This window comes from Hyla sarda, unplaced genomic scaffold (genome assembly GCF_029499605.1).
Source record: "Hyla sarda isolate aHylSar1 unplaced genomic scaffold, aHylSar1.hap1 scaffold_1332, whole genome shotgun sequence".
In the NCBI taxonomy this organism is placed as follows: domain Eukaryota; kingdom Metazoa; phylum Chordata; class Amphibia; order Anura; family Hylidae; genus Hyla; species Hyla sarda.
In genome coordinates, this window is record NW_026607958.1 from 76,582 (window position 1) to 99,203 (window position 22,622).

At 45.8% G+C, this 22,622-nt stretch overlaps 7 non-coding genes and 1 pseudogene across 7 annotated transcripts; all 8 read right to left on the reverse strand.

Moving 5' to 3' along the window:
• Positions 1-1,850: 1,850 nt before the first annotated feature.
• On the reverse strand, positions 1,851-2,041 carry LOC130305798 (U2 spliceosomal RNA). The gene has a single exon (XR_008855235.1). It is a non-coding gene; the product is annotated as a U2 spliceosomal RNA (small nuclear RNA).
• A 2,087-nt stretch (positions 2,042-4,128) lies between these two features.
• On the reverse strand, positions 4,129-4,319 carry LOC130305790 (U2 spliceosomal RNA). The gene has a single exon (XR_008855227.1). It is a non-coding gene; the product is annotated as a U2 spliceosomal RNA (small nuclear RNA).
• A 2,093-nt stretch (positions 4,320-6,412) lies between these two features.
• On the reverse strand, positions 6,413-6,603 carry LOC130305791 (U2 spliceosomal RNA). Its single transcript, XR_008855228.1, has one exon. It is a non-coding gene; the product is annotated as a U2 spliceosomal RNA (small nuclear RNA).
• Positions 6,604-8,692: 2,089 nt separating this feature from the next.
• On the reverse strand, positions 8,693-8,883 carry LOC130305792 (U2 spliceosomal RNA). Its single transcript, XR_008855229.1, has one exon. It is a non-coding gene; the product is annotated as a U2 spliceosomal RNA (small nuclear RNA).
• A 2,081-nt stretch (positions 8,884-10,964) lies between these two features.
• On the reverse strand, positions 10,965-11,155 carry LOC130305793 (U2 spliceosomal RNA). Its single transcript, XR_008855230.1, has one exon. It is a non-coding gene; the product is annotated as a U2 spliceosomal RNA (small nuclear RNA).
• Positions 11,156-13,248: 2,093 nt separating this feature from the next.
• Positions 13,249-13,439, reverse strand: LOC130305794 (U2 spliceosomal RNA). Its single transcript, XR_008855231.1, has one exon. It is a non-coding gene; the product is annotated as a U2 spliceosomal RNA (small nuclear RNA).
• Positions 13,440-15,533: 2,094 nt separating this feature from the next.
• Positions 15,534-15,719, reverse strand: LOC130305803 (U2 spliceosomal RNA). The gene has a single exon (XR_008855240.1). It is a non-coding gene; the product is annotated as a U2 spliceosomal RNA (small nuclear RNA).
• Positions 15,720-21,108: 5,389 nt separating this feature from the next.
• Positions 21,109-21,326, reverse strand: LOC130305807 (U2 spliceosomal RNA; annotated as a pseudogene).
• Positions 21,327-22,622: the final 1,296 nt, after the last annotated feature.

Consider the following 22,622-nt stretch of genomic DNA (forward strand, 5'->3'; position numbering starts at 1 on the left):
TACTCCTCCTACTTGCATGTGACACTGGGCTTAGGATCTGCATAGGAAACACACACACAAGCACACACCTACCTTTGTTGCCTGCAGATGCCTCCTTGGCTGTCCCCAAACGGTATCAAACCAACACCCACGGGAAGCTGTAAGCATAGAGGACATGCCTGCACCCCATTGGACTTACCTGTGTGGGTTAAATCCGGGTTATTTGACAACCTATGGCGGTGATGGTTCTGCTCAGGCAGAGCAGTGCTGATGCTCCTCATAAAGCTGTCGCTGCTGTGAAGGTTCTAGGTGACATCACAAATCCCTATGGTTACATACACAACAAAGCTGGGTTGTTGTTGTTTACACTCTGCAAGGCCTGTGGAAGTGAGTGACATCATAGCACTGTAGTTCTGAGGGTTCTAGATGGATGCAACAATCTCCTGTTGCTTCTATGAAGGCCATAATAGACGACATCACCAAACAGCTCCATAGTCACATACACAGCAAAGGAGAGATGTTGTTTACACCTAGTGATGTCAGTGGTATTGAGTGACATCACAGCACAGTGCTAAGGCTCCTGGGCCTGGACACAGCAGCGGCTGCAATATCTCAACGGAGAATACGTTTATATATATGTGTGTGTGTGCGCGTATATATATATATATATATATATATATATATATATATATATATATTTCTCCGCCGAAATCACTTTTAAACCCATTTCCACCTTTTTTTCCCTTCTCTTCCTCTTACTTTTTTTTCACGTTTTTTTACGTTTTTCTCCTTTTCGCCTCTTTTCTGGGCGTATTATTCTTCTTTTTCTTCTTTTTTTTCGTCTAATGCATACCCCATCAGTGCAGCAATGCTTATTCAATACCGCCAGCAGATGGAGACACTGGGGGATAATTTTCTAAGGATTTATACTGATTTTTCCTGTCTGAATTTGTCGCACAGAAAGTTGCAGGCCAAATATGTGTGACATTTCTGCGACTTTAGCTTCTAGAGCATTTTTACAACATTATACATAGGTGCTGAATACATAAAAAGCGACTGTTCAGCGACAGACAAGTCGCATCGGCTGAAAGTAGGCCAGAATGTCAGTCCATGTTGGAGCAGGTTTAGATACAGTCTAAAGTATAGATCTCAAAGTCTGTGCACAGAATTTAGCAAGGGCCTCGCACCTTCTGATGCATCAGGTAGGTGCACAATAGCATAGCCTAACCCTCTGTACTTTGGTCTATATTGATGCGGGACATAGACAGCCAGCTGATGACCAATCCATTAGTGCAATGGATGGCTGGAAGCATTTGTCTTTGCCTTTGCAATACCACAGAAGCAATGCATGGTCAATGTACAGCAATGACACACCTGTGTGAACAGCCAGGAGACCCCCCCCCCCCCCATGTTATGTTACATAGTTACATAGTTAGTACGGTCGAAAAAAGACATATGTCCATCAAGTTCAACCAGGGAATTAAGGGGTAGGGGTGTGGCGCGATATTGGGGAAGGGATGAGATTTTATATTTCTTCATAAGCATTAATCTTATTTTGTCAATTAGGAACATTCAGCACCCACCCGCTATCAAGGCAGCTGCCTATCATGTCATGCCCTACCTGCACAGGTGTGCTGGCTACTCAAATGATCCAATTAAGGAGGCCATTTAGTCAGCAGCAGCAGAAGTCCTGTGCCTGGACGCTCCAACAGCGGCCAGACACAAGCAGAAGCAGAAGCAGCAGAAGCAGCAGCAGCACCACCTTTTGTTTTTTGGCTGCAGCAGCAGCAAGGCCCACAGGGCTGGCTAGCTGGCTAGCCAGCAAGCAGGTAGCAATGAAAGTAGGAATCTTTCTTTTTAACCCTGTAAGGGGGTGGTGCACTGTACCCGAAGATACTGCCATATCGGGTCAATGCATAGGGCGACGGAAGCAAGCTTCAAAATCGGCCCCCGTTCTCAAAAATCCATTTAATATATGGTCCCCAGATAGGGGACGTATCAGACATTAAACTGATAAGAACAGATACTACACTTGATCTTAGCCAAAAGGCCGAGAAGCGATAACCGTGAAAGGGGCGGGCCCAACAAGGTGCCCTTCATGGGCACTATCACTGCTTGCTGTCAGGGAGGCTGCCAGACAATTTTCCATGCACACTCTGGGCTGGGGGGCAGTCAACCACCAGTACACACAGCAGAACCTAAACCCATACCATTATTGCTAAGCAGCAAGACAGGGGCCCATTGCACTCCCACGGGGCCTTTTTAAATGCAATCCATAACCCGGATTTGCCAGGAACCCTTCTTACTCCTCCTACTTGCATGTGACACTGGGCTTAGGATCTGCATAGGAAACACACACACAAGCACACACCTACCTTTGTTGCCTGCAGATGCCTCCTTGGCTGTCCCCAAACGGTATCAAACCAACACCCACGGGAAGCTGTAAGCATAGAGGACATGCCTGCACCCCATTGGACTTACCTGTGTGGGTTAAATCCGGGTTATTTGACAACCTATGGCGGTGATGGTTCTGCTCAGGCAGAGCAGTGCTGATGCTCCTCATAAAGCTGTCGCTGCTGTGAAGGTTCTAGGTGACATCACAAATCCCTATGGTTACATACACAACAAAGCTGGGTTGTTGTTGTTTACACTCTGCAAGGCCTGTGGAAGTGAGTGACATCATAGCACTGTAGTTCTGAGGGTTCTAGATGGATGCAACAATCTCCTGTTGCTTCTATGAAGGCCATAATAGACGACATCACCAAACAGCTCCATAGTCACATACACAGCAAAGGAGAGATGTTGTTTACACCTAGTGATGTCAGTGGTATTGAGTGACATCACAGCACAGTGCTAAGGCTCCTGGGCCTGGACACAGCAGCGGCTGCAATATCTCAACGGAGAATACGTTTATATATATGTGTGTGTGTGCGCGTATATATATATATATATATATATATATATATATATATATATATATATTTCTCTGCCGAAATCACTTTTAAACCCATTTCCACCTTTTTTTCCCTTCTCTTCCTCTTACTTTTTTTTCACGTTTTTTTACGTTTTTCTCCTTTTCGCCTCTTTTCTGGGCGTATTATTCTTCTTTTTCTTCTTTTTTTTCGTCTAATGCATACCCCATCAGTGCAGCAATGCTTATTCAATACCGCCAGCAGATGGAGACACTGGGGGATAATTTTCTAAGGATTTATACTGATTTTTCCTGTCTGAATTTGTTGCACAGAAAGTTGCAGGCCAAATATGTGTGACATTTCTGCGACTTTAGCTTCTAGAGCATTTTTACAACATTATACATAGGTGCTGAATACATAAAAAGCGACTGTTCAGCGACAGACAAGTCGCATCGGCTGAAAGTAGGCCAGAATGTCAGTCCATGTTGGAGCAGGTTTAGATACAGTCTAAAGTATAGATCTCAAAGTCTGTGCACAGAATTTAGCAAGGGCCTCGCACCTTCTGATGCATCAGGTAGGTGCACAATAGCATAGCCTAACCCTCTGTACTTTGGTCTATATTGATGCGGGACATAGACAGCCAGCTGATGACCAATCCATTAGTGCAATGGATGGCTGGAAGCATTTGTCTTTGCCTTTGCAATACCACAGAAGCAATGCATGGTCAATGTACAGCAATGACACACCTGTGTGAACAGCCAGGAGACCCCCCCCATGTTATGTTACATAGTTACATAGTTAGTACGGTCGAAAAAAGACATATGTCCATCAAGTTCAACCAGGGAATTAAGGGGTAGGGGTGTGGCGCGATATTGGGGAAGGGATGAGATTTTATATTTCTTCATAAGCATTAATCTTATTTTGTCAATTAGGAACATTCAGCACCCACCCGCTATCAAGGCAGCTGCCTATCATGTCATGCCCTACCTGCACAGGTGTGCTGGCTACTCAAATGATCCAATTAAGGAGGCCATTTAGTCAGCAGCAGCAGAAGTCCTGTGCCTGGACGCTCCAACAGCGGCCAGACACAAGCAGAAGCAGAAGCAGCAGAAGCAGCAGCAGCACCACCTTTTGTTTTTTGGCTGCAGCAGCAGCAAGGCCCACAGGGCTGGCTAGCTGGCTAGCCAGCAAGCAGGTAGCAATGAAAGTAGGAATCTTTCTTTTTAACCCTGTAAGGGGGTGGTGCACTGTACCCGAAGATACTGCCATATCGGGTCAATGCATAGGGCGACGGAAGCAAGCTTCGAAATCGGCCCCCGTTCTCAAAAATCCATTTAATATATGGTCCCCAGATAGGGGACGTATCAGATATTAAACTGATAAGAACAGATACTACACTTGATCTTAGCCAAAAGGCCGAGAAGCGATAACCGTGAAAGGGGCGGGCCCAACAAGGTGCCCTTCATGGGCACTATCACTGCTTGCTGTCAGGGAGGCTGCCAGACAATTTTCCATGCACACTCTGGGCTGGGGGGCAGTCAACCACCAGTACACACAGCAGAACCTAAACCCATACCATTATTGCTAAGCAGCAAGACAGGGGCCCATTGCACTCCCACGGGGCCTTTTTAAATGCAATCCATAACCCGGATTTGCCAGGAACCCTTCTTACTCCTCCTACTTGCATGTGACACTGGGCTTAGGATCTGCATAGGAAACACACACACAAGCACACACCTACCTTTGTTGCCTGCAGATGCCTCCTTGGCTGTCCCCAAACGGTATCAAACCAACACCCACGGGAAGCTGTAAGCATAGAGGACATGCCTGCACCCCATTGGACTTACCTGTGTGGGTTAAATCCGGGTTATTTGACAACCTATGGCGGTGATGGTTCTGCTCAGGCAGAGCAGTGCTGATGCTCCTCATAAAGCTGTCGCTGCTGTGAAGGTTCTAGGTGACATCACAAATCCCTATGGTTACATACACAACAAAGCTGGGTTGTTGTTGTTTACACTCTGCAAGGCCTGTGGAAGTGAGTGACATCATAGCACTGTAGTTCTGAGGGTTCTAGATGGATGCAACAATCTCCTGTTGCTTCTATGAAGGCCATAATAGACGACATCACCAAACAGCTCCATAGTCACATACACAGCAAAGGAGAGATGTTGTTTACACCTAGTGATGTCAGTGGTATTGAGTGACATCACAGCACAGTGCTAAGGCTCCTGGGCCTGGACACAGCAGCGGCTGCAATATCTCAACGGAGAATACGTTTATATATATGTGTGTGTGTGCGCGTATATATATATATATATATATATATATATATATATATATATATATATTTCTCCGCCGAAATCACTTTTAAACCCATTTCCACCTTTTTTTCCCTTCTCTTCCTCTTACTTTTTTTTCACGTTTTTTTACGTTTTTCTCCTTTTCGCCTCTTTTCTGGGCGTATTATTCTTCTTTTTCTTCTTTTTTTTCGTCTAATGCATACCCCATCAGTGCAGCAATGCTTATTCAATACCGCCAGCAGATGGAGACACTGGGGGATAATTTTCTAAGGATTTATACTGATTTTTCCTGTCTGAATTTGTCGCACAGAAAGTTGCAGGCCAAATATGTGTGACATTTCTGCGACTTTAGCTTCTAGAGCATTTTTACAACATTATACATAGGTGCTGAATACATAAAAAGCGACTGTTCAGCGACAGACAAGTCGCATCGGCTGAAAGTAGGCCAGAATGTCAGTCCATGTTGGAGCAGGTTTAGATACAGTCTAAAGTATAGATCTCAAAGTCTGTGCACAGAATTTAGCAAGGGCCTCGCACCTTCTGATGCATCAGGTAGGTGCACAATAGCATAGCCTAACCCTCTGTACTTTGGTCTATATTGATGCGGGACATAGACAGCCAGCTGATGACCAATCCATTAGTGCAATGGATGGCTGGAAGCATTTGTCTTTGCCTTTGCAATACCACAGAAGCAATGCATGGTCAATGTACAGCAATGACACACCTGTGTGAACAGCCAGGAGACCCCCCCCCCCCCCATGTTATGTTACATAGTTACATAGTTAGTACGGTCGAAAAAAGACATATGTCCATCAAGTTCAACCAGGGAATTAAGGGGTAGGGGTGTGGCGCGATATTGGGGAAGGGATGAGATTTTATATTTCTTCATAAGCATTAATCTTATTTTGTCAATTAGGAACATTCAGCACCCACCCGCTATCAAGGCAGCTGCCTATCATGTCATGCCCTACCTGCACAGGTGTGCTGGCTACTCAAATGATCCAATTAAGGAGGCCATTTAGTCAGCAGCAGCAGAAGTCCTGTGCCTGGACGCTCCAACAGCGGCCAGACACAAGCAGAAGCAGAAGCAGCAGAAGCAGCAGCAGCACCACCTTTTGTTTTTTGGCTGCAGCAGCAGCAAGGCCCACAGGGCTGGCTAGCTGGCTAGCCAGCAAGCAGGTAGCAATGAAAGTAGGAATCTTTCTTTTTAACCCTGTAAGGGGGTGGTGCACTGTACCCGAAGATACTGCCATATCGGGTCAATGCATAGGGCGACGGAAGCAAGCTTCGAAATCGGCCCCCGTTCTCAAAAATCCATTTAATATATGGTCCCCAGATAGGGGACGTATCAGATATTAAACTGATAAGAACAGATACTACACTTGATCTTAGCCAAAAGGCCGAGAAGCGATAACCGTGAAAGGGGCGGGCCCAACAAGGTGCCCTTCATGGGCACTATCACTGCTTGCTGTCAGGGAGGCTGCCAGACAATTTTCCATGCACACTCTGGGCTGGGGGGCAGTCAACCACCAGTACACACAGCAGAACCTAAACCCATACCATTATTGCTAAGCAGCAAGACAGGGGCCCATTGCACTCCCACGGGGCCTTTTTAAATGCAATCCATAACCCGGATTTGCCAGGAACCCTTCTTACTCCTCCTACTTGCATGTGACACTGGGCTTAGGATCTGCATAGGAAACACACACACAAGCACACACCTACCTTTGTTGCCTGCAGATGCCTCCTTGGCTGTCCCCAAACGGTATCAAACCAACACCCACGGGAAGCTGTAAGCATAGAGGACATGCCTGCACCCCATTGGACTTACCTGTGTGGGTTAAATCCGGGTTATTTGACAACCTATGGCGGTGATGGTTCTGCTCAGGCAGAGCAGTGCTGATGCTCCTCATAAAGCTGTCGCTGCTGTGAAGGTTCTAGGTGACATCACAAATCCCTATGGTTACATACACAACAAAGCTGGGTTGTTGTTGTTTACACTCTGCAAGGCCTGTGGAAGTGAGTGACATCATAGCACTGTAGTTCTGAGGGTTCTAGATGGATGCAACAATCTCCTGTTGCTTCTATGAAGGCCATAATAGACGACATCACCAAACAGCTCCATAGTCACATACACAGCAAAGGAGAGATGTTGTTTACACCTAGTGATGTCAGTGGTATTGAGTGACATCACAGCACAGTGCTAAGGCTCCTGGGCCTGGACACAGCAGCGGCTGCAATATCTCAACGGAGAATACGTTTATATATATGTGTGTGTGTGCGCGTATAAATATATATATATATATATATATATATATATATATATTTCTCCGCCGAAATCACTTTTAAACCCATTTCCACCTTTTTTTCCCTTCTCTTCCTCTTACTTTTTTTTCACGTTTTTTTACGTTTTTCTCCTTTTCGCCTCTTTTCTGGGCGTATTATTCTTCTTTTTCTTCTTTTTTTTCGTCTAATGCATACCCCATCAGTGCAGCAATGCTTATTCAATACCGCCAGCAGATGGAGACACTGGGGGATAATTTTCTAAGGATTTATACTGATTTTTCCTGTCTGAATTTGTCGCACAGAAAGTTGCAGGCCAAATATGTGTGACATTTCTGCGACTTTAGCTTCTAGAGCATTTTTACAACATTATACATAGGTGCTGAATACATAAAAAGCGACTGTTCAGCGACAGACAAGTCGCATCGGCTGAAAGTAGGCCAGAATGTCAGTCCATGTTGGAGCAGGTTTAGATACAGTCTAAAGTATAGATCTCAAAGTCTGTGCACAGAATTTAGCAAGGGCCTCGCACCTTCTGATGCATCAGGTAGGTGCACAATAGCATAGCCTAACCCTCTGTACTTTGGTCTATATTGATGCGGGACATAGACAGCCAGCTGATGACCAATCCATTAGTGCAATGGATGGCTGGAAGCATTTGTCTTTGCCTTTGCAATACCACAGAAGCAATGCATGGTCAATGTACAGCAATGACACACCTGTGTGAACAGCCAGGAGACCCCCCCCCCCCCCCCATGTTATGTTACATAGTTACATAGTTAGTACGGTCGAAAAAAGACATATGTCCATCAAGTTCAACCAGGGAATTAAGGGGTAGGGGTGTGGCGCGATATTGGGGAAGGGATGAGATTTTATATTTCTTCATAAGCATTAATCTTATTTTGTCAATTAGGAACATTCAGCACCCACCCGCTATCAAGGCAGCTGCCTATCATGTCATGCCCTACCTGCACAGGTGTGCTGGCTACTCAAATGATCCAATTAAGGAGGCCATTTAGTCAGCAGCAGCAGAAGTCCTGTGCCTGGACGCTCCAACAGCGGCCAGACACAAGCAGAAGCAGAAGCAGCAGAAGCAGCAGCAGCACCACCTTTTGTTTTTTGGCTGCAGCAGCAGCAAGGCCCACAGGGCTGGCTAGCTGGCTAGCCAGCAAGCAGGTAGCAATGAAAGTAGGAATCTTTCTTTTTAACCCTGTAAGGGGGTGGTGCACTGTACCCGAAGATACTGCCATATCGGGTCAATGCATAGGGCGACGGAAGCAAGCTTCGAAATCGGCCCCCGTTCTCAAAAATCCATTTAATATATGGTCCCCAGATAGGGGACGTATCAGATATTAAACTGATAAGAACAGATACTACACTTGATCTTAGCCAAAAGGCCGAGAAGCGATAACCGTGAAAGGGGCGGGCCCAACAAGGTGCCCTTCATGGGCACTATCACTGATTGCTGTCAGGGAGGCTGCCAGACAATTTTCCATGCACACTCTGGGCTGGGGGGCAGTCAACCACCAGTACACACAGCAGAACCTAAACCCATACCATTATTGCTAAGCAGCAAGACAGGGGCCCATTGCACTCCCACGGGGCCTTTTTAAATGCAATCCATAACCCGGATTTGCCAGGAACCCTTCTTACTCCTCCTACTTGCATGTGACACTGGGCTTAGGATCTGCATAGGAAACACACACACAAGCACACACCTACCTTTGTTGCCTGCAGATGCCTCCCTGGCTGTCCCCAAACGGTATCAAACCAACACCCACGGGAAGCTGTAAGCATAGAGGACATGCCTGCACCCCATTGGACTTACCTGTGTGGGTTAAATCCGGGTTATTTGACAACCTATGGCGGTGATGGTTCTGCTCAGGCAGAGCAGTGCTGATGCTCCTCATAAAGCTGTCGCTGCTGTGAAGGTTCTAGGTGACATCACAAATCCCTATGGTTACATACACAACAAAGCTGGGTTGTTGTTGTTTACACTCTGCAAGGCCTGTGGAAGTGAGTGACATCATAGCACTGTAGTTCTGAGGGTTCTAGATGGATGCAACAATCTCCTGTTGCTTCTATGAAGGCCATAATAGACGACATCACCAAACAGCTCCATAGTCACATACACAGCAAAGGAGAGATGTTGTTTACACCTAGTGATGTCAGTGGTATTGAGTGACATCACAGCACAGTGCTAAGGCTCCTGGGCCTGGACACAGCAGCGGCTGCAATATCTCAACGGAGAATACGTTTATATATATATGTGTGTGTGTGCGCGTATATATATATATATATATATATATATATATATATTTCTCCGCCGAAATCACTTTTAAACCCATTTCCACCTTTTTTTCCCTTCTCTTCCTCTTACTTTTTTTTCACGTTTTTTTACGTTTTTCTCCTTTTCGCCTCTTTTCTGGGCGTATTATTCTTCTTTTTCTTCTTTTTTTTCGTCTAATGCATACCCCATCAGTGCAGCAATGCTTATTCAATACCGCCAGCAGATGGAGACACTGGGGGATAATTTTCTAAGGATTTATACTGATTTTTCCTGTCTGAATTTGTCGCACAGAAAGTTGCAGGCCAAATATGTGTGACATTTCTGCGACTTTAGCTTCTAGAGCATTTTTACAACATTATACATAGGTGCTGAATACATAAAAAGCGACTGTTCAGCGACAGACAAGTCGCATCGGCTGAAAGTAGGCCAGAATGTCAGTCCATGTTGGAGCAGGTTTAGATACAGTCTAAAGTATAGATCTCTAAGTCTGTGCACAGAATTTAGCAAGGGCCTCGCACCTTCTGATGCATCAGGTAGGTGCACAATAGCATAGCCTAACCCTCTGTACTTTGGTCTATATTGATGCGGGACATAGACAGCCAGCTGATGACCAATCCATTAGTGCAATGGATGGCTGGAAGCATTTGTCTTTGCCTTTGCAATACCACAGAAGCAATGCATGGTCAATGTACAGCAATGACACACCTGTGTGAACAGCCAGGAGACCCCCCCCCCCCATGTTATGTTACATAGTTACATAGTTAGTACGGTCGAAAAAAGACATATGTCCATCAAGTTCAACCAGGGAATTAAGGGGTAGGGGTGTGGCGCGATATTGGGGAAGGGATGAGATTTTATATTTCTTCATAAGCATTAATCTTATTTTGTCAATTAGGAACATTCAGCACCTACCCTCTATCAAGGCAGCTGCCTATCATGTCATGCCCTACCTGCACAGGTGTGCTGGCTACTCAAATGATCCAATTAAGGAGGCCATTTAGTCAGCAGCAGCAGAAGTCCTGTGCCTGGACGCTCCAACAGCGGCCAGACACAAGCAGAAGCAGAAGCAGCAGAAGCAGCAGCAGCACCACCTTTTGTTTTTTGGCTGCAGCAGCAGCAAGGCCCACAGGGCTGGCTAGCTGGCTAGCCAGCAAGCAGGTAGCAATGAAAGTAGGAATCTTTCTTTTTAACCCTGTAAGGGGGTGGTGCACTGTACCCGAAGATACTGCCATATCGGGTCAATGCATAGGGCGACGGAAGCAAGCTTCGAAATCGGCCCCCGTTCTCAAAAATCCATTTAATATATGGTCCCCAGATAGGGGACGTATCAGATATTAAACTGATAAGAACAGATACTACACTTGATCTTAGCCAAAAGGCCGAGAAGCGATAACCGTGAAAGGGGCGGGCCCAACAAGGTGCCCTTCATGGGCACTATCACTGCTTGCTGTCAGGGAGGCTGCCAGACAATTTTCCATGCACACTCTGGGCTGGGGGGCAGTCAACCACCAGTACACACAGCAGAACCTAAACCCATACCATTATTGCTAAGCAGCAAGACAGGGGCCCATTGCACTCCCACGGGGCCTTTTTAAATGCAATCCATAACCCGGATTTGCCAGGAACCCTTCTTACTCCTCCTACTTGCATGTGACACTGGGCTTAGGATCTGCATAGGAAACACACACACAAGCACACACCTACCTTTGTTGCCTGCAGATGCCTCCTTGGCTGTCCCCAAACGGTATCAAACCAACACCCACGGGAAGCTGTAAGCATAGAGGACATGCCTGCACCCCATTGGACTTACCTGTGTGGGTTAAATCCGGGTTATTTGACAACCTATGGCGGTGATGGTTCTGCTCAGGCAGAGCAGTGCTGATGCTCCTCATAAAGCTGTCGCTGCTGTGAAGGTTCTAGGTGACATCACAAATCCCTATGGTTACATACACAACAAAGCTGGGTTGTTGTTGTTTACACTCTGCAAGGCCTGTGGAAGTGAGTGACATCATAGCACTGTAGTTCTGAGGGTTCTAGATGGATGCAACAATCTCCTGTTGCTTCTATGAAGGCCATAATAGACGACATCACCAAACAGCTCCATAGTCACATACACAGCAAAGGAGAGATGTTGTTTACACCTAGTGATGTCAGTGGTATTGAGTGACATCACAGCACAGTGCTAAGGCTCCTGGGCCTGGACACAGCAGCAGCTGCAATATCTCAACGGAGAATACGTTTATATATATGTGTGTGTGTGCGCGTATATATATATATATATATATATATATATATATATATATATATTTCTCCGCCGAAATCACTTTTAAACCCATTTCCACCTTTTTTTCCCTTCTCTTCCTCTTACTTTTTTTTCACGTTTTTTTACGTTTTTCTCCTTTTCGCCTCTTTTCTGGGCGTATTATTCTTCTTTTTCTTCTTTTTTTTCGTCTAATGCATACCCCATCAGTGCAGCAATGCTTATTCAATACCGCCAGCAGATGGAGACACTGGGGGATAATTTTCTAAGGATTTATACTGATTTTTCCTGTCTGAATTTGTCGCACAGAAAGTTGCAGGCCAAATATGTGTGACATTTCTGCGACTTTAGCTTCTAGAGCATTTTTACAACATTATACATAGGTGCTGAATACATAAAAAGCGACTGTTCAGCGACAGACAAGTCGCATCGGCTGAAAGTAGGCCAGAATGTCAGTCCATGTTGGAGCAGGTTTAGATACAGTCTAAAGTATAGATCTCAAAGTCTGTGCACAGAATTTAGCAAGGGCCTCGCACCTTCTGATGCATCAGGTAGGTGCACAATAGCATAGCCTAACCCTCTGTACTTTGGTCTATATTGATGCGGGACATAGACAGCCAGCTGATGACCAATCCATTAGTGCAATGGATGGCTGGAAGCATTTGTCTTTGCCTTTGCAATACCACAGAAGCAATGCATGGTCAATGTACAGCAATGACACACCTGTGTGAACAGCCAGGAGACCCCCCCCCCCCCCCCCCATGTTATGTTACATAGTTACATAGTTAGTACGGTCGAAAAAAGACATATGTCCATCAAGTTCAACCAGGGAATTAAGGGGTAGGGGTGTGGCGCGATATTGGGGAAGGGATGAGATTTTATATTTCTTCATAAGCATTAATCTTATTTTGTCAATTAGGAACATTCAGCACCCACCCGCTATCAAGGCAGCTGCCTATCATGTCATGCCCTACCTGCACAGGTGTGCTGGCTACTCAAATGATCCAATTAAGGAGGCCATTTAGTCAGCAGCAGCAGAAGTCCTGTGCCTGGACGCTCCAACAGCGGCCAGACACAAGCAGAAGCAGAAGCAGCAGAAGCAGCAGCAGCACCACCTTTTGTTTTTTGGCTGCAGCAGCAGCAAGGCCCACAGGGCTGGCTAGCTGGCTAGCCAGCAAGCAGGTAGCAATGAAAGTAGGAATCTTTCTTTTTAACCCTGTAAGGGGGTGGTGCACTGTACCCGAAGATACTGCCATATCGGGTCAATGCATAGGGCGACGGAAGCAAGCTTCGAAATCGGCCCCCGTTCTCAAAAATCCATTTAATATATGGTCCCCAGATAGGGGACGTATCAGATATTAAACTGATAAGAACAGATACTACACTTGATCTTAGCCAAAAGGCCGAGAAGCGATAACCGTGAAAGGGGCGGGCCCAACAAGGTGCCCTTCATGGGCACTATCACTGCTTGCTGTCAGGGAGGCTGCCAGACAATTTTCCATGCACACTCTGGGCTGGGGGGCAGTCAACCACCAGTACACACAGCAGAACCTAAACCCATACCATTATTGCTAAGCAGCAAGACAGGGGCCCATTGCACTCCCACGGGGCCTTTTTAAATGCAATCCATAACCCGGATTTGCCAGGAACCCTTCTTACTCCTCCTACTTGCATGTGACACTGGGCTTAGGATCTGCATAGGAAACACACACACAAGCACACACCTACCTTTGTTGCCTGCAGATGCCTCCTTGGCTGTCCCCAAACGGTATCAAACCAACACCCACGGGAAGCTGTAAGCATAGAGGACATGCCTGCACCCCATTGGACTTACCTGTGTGGGTTAAATCCGGGTTATTTGACAACCTATGGCGGTGATGGTTCTGCTCAGGCAGAGCAGTGCTGATGCTCCTCATAAAGCTGTCGCTGCTGTGAAGGTTCTAGGTGACATCACAAATCCCTATGGTTACATACACAACAAAGCTGGGTTGTTGTTGTTTACACTCTGCAAGGCCTGTGGAAGTGAGTGACATCATAGCACTGTAGTTCTGAGGGTTCTAGATGGATGCAACAATCTCCTGTTGCTTCTATGAAGGCCATAATAGACGACATCACCAAACAGCTCCATAGTCACATACACAGCAAAGGAGAGATGTTGTTTACACCTAGTGATGTCAGTGGTATTGAGTGACATCACAGCACAGTGCTAAGGCTCCTGGGCCTGGACACAGCAGCGGCTGCAATATCTCAACGGAGAATACGTTTATATATATGTGTGTGTGTGCGCGTATATATATATATATATATATATATATATATATATATATATATATATATATTTCTCCGCCGAAATCACTTTTAAACCCATTTCCACCTTTTTTTCCCTTCTCTTCCTCTTACTTTTTTTTCACGTTTTTTTACGTTTTTCTCCTTTTCGCCTCTTTTCTGGGCGTATTATTCTTCTTTTTCTTCTTTTTTTTCGTCTAATGCATACCCCATCAGTGCAGCAATGCTTATTCAATACCGCCAGCAGATGGAGACACTGGGGGATAATTTTCTAAGGATTTATACTGATTTTTCCTGTCTGAATTTGTCGCACAGAAAGTTGCAGGCCAAATATGTGTGACATTTCTGCGACTTTAGCTTCTAGAGCATTTTTACAACATTATACATAGGTGCTGAATACATAAAAAGCGACTGTTCAGCGACAGACAAGTCGCATCGGCTGAAAGTAGGCCAGAATGTCAGTCCATGTTGGAGCAGGTTTAGATACAGTCTAAAGTATAGATCTCAAAGTCTGTGCACAGAATTTAGCAAGGGCCTCGCACCTTCTGATGCATCAGGTAGGTGCACAATAGCATAGCCTAACCCTCTGTACTTTGGTCTATATTGATGCGGGACATAGACAGCCAGCTGATGACCAATCCATTAGTGCAATGGATGGCTGGAAGCATTTGTCTTTGCCTTTGCAATACCACAGAAGCAATGCATGGTCAATGTACAGCAATGACACACCTGTGTGAACAGCCAGGAGACCCCCCCCCCCATGTTATGTTACATAGTTACATAGTTAGTACGGTCGAAAAAAGACATATGTCCATCAAGTTCAACCAGGGAATTAAGGGGTAGGGGTGTGGCGCGATATTGGGGAAGGGATGAGATTTTATATTTCTTCATAAGCATTAATCTTATTTTGTCAATTAGGAACATTCAGCACCCACCCGCTATCAAGGCAGCTGCCTATCATGTCATGCCCTACCTGCACAGGTGTGCTGGCTACTCAAATGATCCAATTAAGGAGGCCATTTAGTCAGCAGCAGCAGAAGTCCTGTGCCTGGACGCTCCAACAGCGGCCAGACACAAGCAGAAGCAGAAGCAGCAGAAGCAGCAGCAGCACCACCTTTTGTTTTTTGGCTGCAGCAGCAGCAAGGCCCACAGGGCTGGCTAGCTGGCTAGCCAGCAAGCAGGTAGCAATGAAAGTAGGAATCTTTCTTTTTAACCCTGTAAGGGGGTGGTGCACTGTACCCGAAGATACTGCCATATCGGGTCAATGCATAGGGCGACGGAAGCAAGCTTCGAAATCGGCCCCCGTTCTCAAAAATCCATTTAATATATGGTCCCCAGATAGGGGACGTATCAGATATTAAACTGATAAGAACAGATAAGGTTTCAACAAAATTTTATTGAATAAATAAGAAACCATACAAAATTTAAAATGCAAAATAATAAAAGGTTCACAAAAGTTTTAAAATACAAATAATAAAACCAGTAATAAAAGGAGAAAAAATAAAAATGGCAGGATAAAACATTATACAAATGTCATAAAAACTGATTATACTGTTATTTCGTTCCATAGAGGCAGACACCACATGGATGCTGCCTCGCTGGCCCCCAACTGTTTCTTGTCTCTTAGGTAATAGATGTACATCTCACTCAGGGCCAGCTTTATACAGTTTTTAACATCAATAAAATCATGTTTAAAAAGTAAGATGTTCCTAACTTTCCAGATGGCATTTTTAAAACAATTAATAATCATCCAGCAGATCATCTGCTGTTTAAAATTGGGGCAGTTAAAAAGACCGTAAAAGACACATTCGTGATTAAAATCTTTTAGGCCGCAGGCCCACTTCAAAAGTGGGCCTACCTTCCTCCAAAGCTCCCGTGCAAAAGGGCAGTTCCAAAATATGTGCAGCACCGTTTCGTCCACTCCGCAGCCATCTCTCGGGCACTTGGCTCTCGCCACCAGTCCTCGCCTGTGCTGAAACTCACGAGTAGGGAGGCACTGGTGGACGATTGCCCAGGCAAGATCCCTGTGTACATTCGCCAGAAACTTCCCGTACACGTTCCGCCATACCTTTTTGGATCTTGCCTGTGTGAAATTGGACACTGCCAGGGTAACCTCACTCCGCCTGAGGACCTTTGATACCTTTCTCTGGTCCCCCAGTATGTCAGGCTCCAAATCTTGGAGACCTAGGAGCCTGACTGTCTTTTCCAACACCACATAATGTTTTGGGGGACACAGAAGCACCGGAGCGTTCAGAGGGATGCGCAACCATCTTTTAAAAACCATGCCCGCAGCGTACCTTAAAAAGCAGCTAAAAATGCCATCGGATTTAATAATTTTAAAACAGAAACAGAAATACTTTATGTAAAAGAAAGTAAAAAGGTTAGGAACATCTTTCCCGCCATTATCTTTACTTTTGTACATAAAATCACGCTTTAATTTCTCCATTTTTGAACCCCATAAAAAAGTAAAAACAATTCTAGTTACTTTTTTAATGTATAAAATAGATGGAGGAAATACCATGGCAATGTATAGCATAATAGGGAGTAAAACCATCTTTATTATTAAAATCTTCCCCTCCATGGTAAGGTTTCTAAGATTCCACATTAAAATCTTCTTCTCCATCTTAGCTATAGCTGAATCCCAGTTAGGGCTCCCATCATTGACCTGGTTAAAAACAATACCTAAAACTTTAATTTGATCCTGTTGCATTGTGACTCCTGGGGTGATGGATGAATCCCAGGAGCCAATATAAAAACAGTCACATTTATCTGTGTTTAGCTTAAAACCAGAGACCTCGCAGAAATAGCTGGTGTTCCTCAATGCCCCCCTCATGGATGGAGAGTCCGGGCACAGTATGGTGACATCATCCATGTACCCCAACACCTTTAGATGGGTCCCTCCTCCACCAGGTATCGGTACGCCTCTTACTACCCGGTCTTTTCTGAGGAGGGCCATCAGTGGTTCGATTGCGCAAATAAAAAGGAGTGGGGACAGGGGGCAGCCCTGTTTGACACCTGATAAAAGAGGAACACCGCTGGTTAAAAAGCCATTAACAGAGACTTGACTAAAACAGGATCGGTATAAAAGCATGATTCGGCTTAAAATCGTTTCAGGCACTGCCATCTTTTTAAGAACTAAAAACAGGTATTCATGGGAGACCCTATCAAAGGCTTTTTCAAAGTCTAAGGATAAAATTGCTACAGTTTGATTTCTATCCTTAAAATACCATAAAACATCTCTTAAAATATTTAGGGATTCAGCTATAGACCTTCCAGGTACCCCACAAACCTGATTTGGGTGAATTAATTTATGAATAAAAGGTTTAAAACGGACAGCTAATAACTTGGCTAAAACTTTATAATCAACATTTAAAAGTGTGATGGGGCGCCAATTTTTTAGCATATCCTTTTCACCCTTTTTAAAAAGTAATGATACAATCCCCCTCCTCCAGGAAGGGGGAAGTTCATTAACAATAAAAGTTTCTTTATACAATAAAACCATATCATCCTTTAAAATATCCCAAAAAGCTAAATAAAATTCGATGGGTAAACCATCTTCCCCAGGGGCCTTCCCACTAGAAAAACTTTTAAAAACAAATAAAAGTTCATCTAAGTTAAGATCACGGGATAAAACCTCCTGGTCTAAAACATCTAGCTTAAAATCAAGGGAATTAAGAACATGTTCTAAAAAGGATGGATTAAGATCTTTCTTATTAAAAAGAAGCTGGTAGAAGTTAAAAACTGCATCTAACATGCCTTTTGGAGTGGATTCACCCTCAAGGTTTTGGATGATATCCCTCCTATTCATCACTTTTTTAAAAAAGAAACGGGAACATTTCTCGCCCTCCTCCAGGTGCTGCACATGTGAGTTAAAAATGATTTGTTTCCCTTTCTTTTCTATGGCATGTTTTATTTCAGTTTTAAGGTTTAAAATATCATTTTCTACATCCATACCAGCTTCTTTCAATTTAAAAAGTACATTTAAACGCATGTTAAGAACATAAAACCACTGTTTTTCCATTTTTGCCTTCTTCTTACCTGCTTTGATAAAAAAAAATCTGATTTTAGATTTGGTGCCCTCCCACCAGTGCAGCATAGGCTCGTGGGGTTTTCTTTGTGATTGCCAGCATTGGTAGGTCCGCACAAACTCCTCTTTTATCTCAGGGTCCTCTAGGAGTGTGGTGTTTAATCTCCAGAGGCCCCTTTTTGCTTTTTGCTCCCCCTCTAGCTCCAGGCCCACCAAGAGGAGCTTATGATCAGAGAAGATATTCTGCTCGAGCGTGCATTTCAGGGGTTTAAAAGCTCTAGAGGAAAAAATAAAATCGATTCTGGAGCTCACTCTTCCATTGGACCATGTGGCGCCTGGGTCCTCCGGCAAGAGATCCTTCCAGCAATCTTTCAAATTAAAATCATCAATAAAATTTTTAAGCAGGTAAGAAGTGCGGTCTTTACGATTAATATCCCCACCCTGCCGGTGTTCCCCATCACGTATGCAGTTAAAATCACCTCCCACCAGCAGGGGGGAAGACCCAACACAAAACAGTGGTAAAATTTCAAATAGTTCTGCCCGCTCCTGTTTATCAGGAGGGGCATACACATTTAAAACACGAATTAAAAGTCCATTAAAATATAGATGAATTAAAAGAGCTCTGCCAGGCACAATCTCAGTTACTGTATGAATAGAAAAGGACTGGCCTCGGCAGAGCAGCCCAACACCCACAGAACGACAGTCATTTGCACCGGACCATATGGATGGGCCCAGCTTCCAGTCTTCTTTTAAGTCTTTATAGTCCATTTTACTAGGGATTCCACATTCTTGTAGCAGGCAAAGGTCAAAGTCACATGTCTCTAGATAAGAAAATAAAGCAGCCCTGCGATCAGGGCTCTTTAAGGACCTCACATTGAGTGAGGCAATTTTTACAGGGATAGGCATAGTTTATGGAGAGTCCGTGCTTGGAGAATCAAAGTCAATAATAAGCTGCGTACCGTCATCCCCCGCCTGCGGGGTCATCAGCTCCTTGATGTTCTGAGGGTCGGAGCTTGAGATCGATGATGCCCCGACCCTGAGCTCGCTCTCGTCCGAACTACGGCACGCCGCTTTCCTTTGAATGTCTTCCTCTTCTTCTTCTCTTTGTCTTTTAAATGTCACACTGCTGTCCATATCCTCTGTGTTGCTCTCACTCGATGTAATCTCTGGCCCCCGGCTGATGGATCTGCGTCTTCTTTCATCATTTGACGACTGGAACTGCTGCACAGGGGCCTGTGAGGCCTCTTTTCCGGAACCTTTGCCGCTACCTTGGGAAGTTTTCATCGCTTGTTCCCCAGCAAGCGTTGCTGAGGACTGTTGCTCCAACTTCCCCATCGATCGACGATGGCCAGTTTTACCCACCGGGTCCACTGCTGGCGGGGCAGCAAACCCTGGTTTGGCGCCACTTGTCTTCTTGGCCCTGTCCTGTATAGGCGGAGTAACAGGACCGGGCTCAGACCTGGCCACCTGGCTCCCCTTCCGGCGGGCTTTCACCGGGGCCTCTTCGTCCGGAGCAGGGCGACCCTGGGCCAAGCCAGTACCTGGCTTATGCTGCAATTTTGGGTCCACTTTTGCCCCCACCGAGGCCCGTCGGCTGCCACCCGCCACAGGTGAGCCCCCTTCAGAAGTTTCGGCGGGCTCTTGAGCCAGGTAGGAAGTCGATCGACGTCTTTCAATTTCCCGGGCAGTAAACTCGATCACCCGCCCGGGCTTCGTGGAATCCCCATGGCCTCCCCCTAGCACTACCACCGGTGGGCCCCCCGATGGAGCACCAGAGGTCTTGGGCCTGGACCCATCAGTACCTGCCATCTGGGGTTTGGGCATCTTAAAAAAGGACGTCTTTTGTCCTGTCCCCTCTTTGGGTGGGCCCAGCCTTGACCCACCCATCGTAGTTTTTGCTTTATGGGGACAGGAATTAAAATCGTGATTTTCCTCTCCGCAGAGGTTGCACCTTATCGTATGGCTACATCTTGAGGCTATGTGACCTTCTTGGCCACACCTATTGCAGCGAATCACACGCTCCGCGCCGCAGGTCTCCTGGGTGTGGCCAAACCTCAAGCAATTTCGGCAATACATAGGCATTTGAGGATAGAACAGGAAGCCCCGAACTCTCCCGATGGCAAAATTTGGGGGCGGATGGCAAAGACCCCCAATACCACCGGGATCCTTACGGAGCTTGACCCAGAACTTCCTCTTGCCGTTCCAGAACCGCACGGAGTTCAAGATTTTGTTTGCGAATCGCACCTCTTCGCAGTATCGCCGAAGAAAAGTGGCTATATCCTCCGTGGTCACATGAGGGCTGTGCATAGCCACCACCAACGGTATATGTTCCTCACCATAGAGGAACTGGAACGAAAGACCGTCGAGTCGATCGTCCCTCTGGTCCGCACCAGACAAGGTTGCATAGATGTTATCGCAACACGCCGTGGCCGTGAAGGTGACGGTATACAGGCCACGGCTTTCCTGGTCATTTAGACACAGGATGTCCTCCCTGTTGAGGCGGAAGTAGTCAAGAAGAATCACCTCCGCAATGAAGCGGAGGTTCTTCAACTGACGATGGCTCTCCGACACCTCTATGCGGATGGTATTTCGCATCGACATTTCCCCAGAGGGGAAAGCCCAGGAGAACGGCATCTTCCACACCCAGGGACTAAGCCCCTTCCCCAATAGCAGCAGGGGCTCAGAATCCCGCTATAAAAGCGGAACCCTTACCCAAGGCAGAGGTCGGGGGTACCCTAGGTGCTTCCGAAGCTACAGGTAACGCTCAACGTACCGAAAATGCCTTCTGAGACACAAGGTCCCAGAGACAGGGGGATCGCAACCCGTTGTCCGTGGACTAAGCCCGCTCCCCAATAGCAGCAAGGGGGTGAAGTCCCTCCGTAAGGAGAGACAATCCCCCAAGGCCGAGAAGCGGGGTACCACAGACACCTTCCGACCAGACCAAATGCAGATACTACACTTGATCTTAGCCAAAAGGCCGAGAAGCGATAACCGTGAAAGGGGCGGGCCCAACAAGGTGCCCTTCATGGGCACTATCACTGCTTGCTGTCAGGGAGGCTGCCAGACAATTTTCCATGCACACTCTGGGCTGGGGGGCAGTCAACCACCAGTACACACAGCAGAACCTAAACCCATACCATTATTGCTAAGCAGCAAGACAGGGGCCCATTGCACTCCCACGGGGCCTTTTTAAATGCAATCCATAACCCGGATTTGCCAGGAACCCTTCTTACTCCTCCTACTTGCATGTGACACTGGGCTTAGGATCTGCATAGGAAACACACACACAAGCACACACCTACCTTTGTTGCCTGCAGATGCCTCCTTGGCTGTCCCCAAACGGTATCAAACCAACACCCACGGGAAGCTGTAAGCATAGAGGACATGCCTGCACCCCATTGGACTTACCTGTGTGGGTTAAATCCGGGTTATTTGACAACCTATGGCGGTGATGGTTCTGCTCAGGCAGAGCAGTGCTGATGCTCCTCATAAAGCTGTCGCTGCTGTGAAGGTTCTAGGTGACATCACAAATCCCTATGGTTACATACACAACAAAGCTGGGTTGTTGTTGTTTACACTCTGCAAGGCCTGTGGAAGTGAGTGACATCATAGCACTGTAGTTCTGAGGGTTCTAGATGGATGCAACAATCTCCTGTTGCTTCTATGAAGGCCATAATAGACGACATCACCAAACAGCTCCATAGTCACATACACAGCAAAGGAGAGATGTTGTTTACACCTAGTGATGTCAGTGGTATTGAGTGACATCACAGCACAGTGCTAAGGCTCCTGGGCCTGGACACAGCAGCGGCTGCAATATCTCAACGGAGAATACGTTTATATATATGTGTGTGTGTGCGCGTATATATATATATATATATATATATATATATATATATATATATATTTCTCCGCCGAAATCACTTTTAAACCCATTTCCACCTTTTTTTCCCTTCTCTTCCTCTTACTTTTTTTTCACGTTTTTTTACGTTTTTCTCCTTTTCGCCTCTTTTCTGGGCGTATTATTCTTCTTTTTCTTCTTTTTTTTCGTCTAATGCATACCCCATCAGTGCAGCAATGCTTATTCAATACCGCCAGCAGATGGAGACACTGGGGGATAATTTTCTAAGGATTTATACTGATTTTTCCTGTCTGAATTTGTCGCACAGAAAGTTGCAGGCCAAATATGTGTGACATTTCTGCGACTTTAGCTTCTAGAGCATTTTTACAACATTATACATAGGTGCTGAATACATAAAAAGCGACTGTTCAGCGACAGACAAGT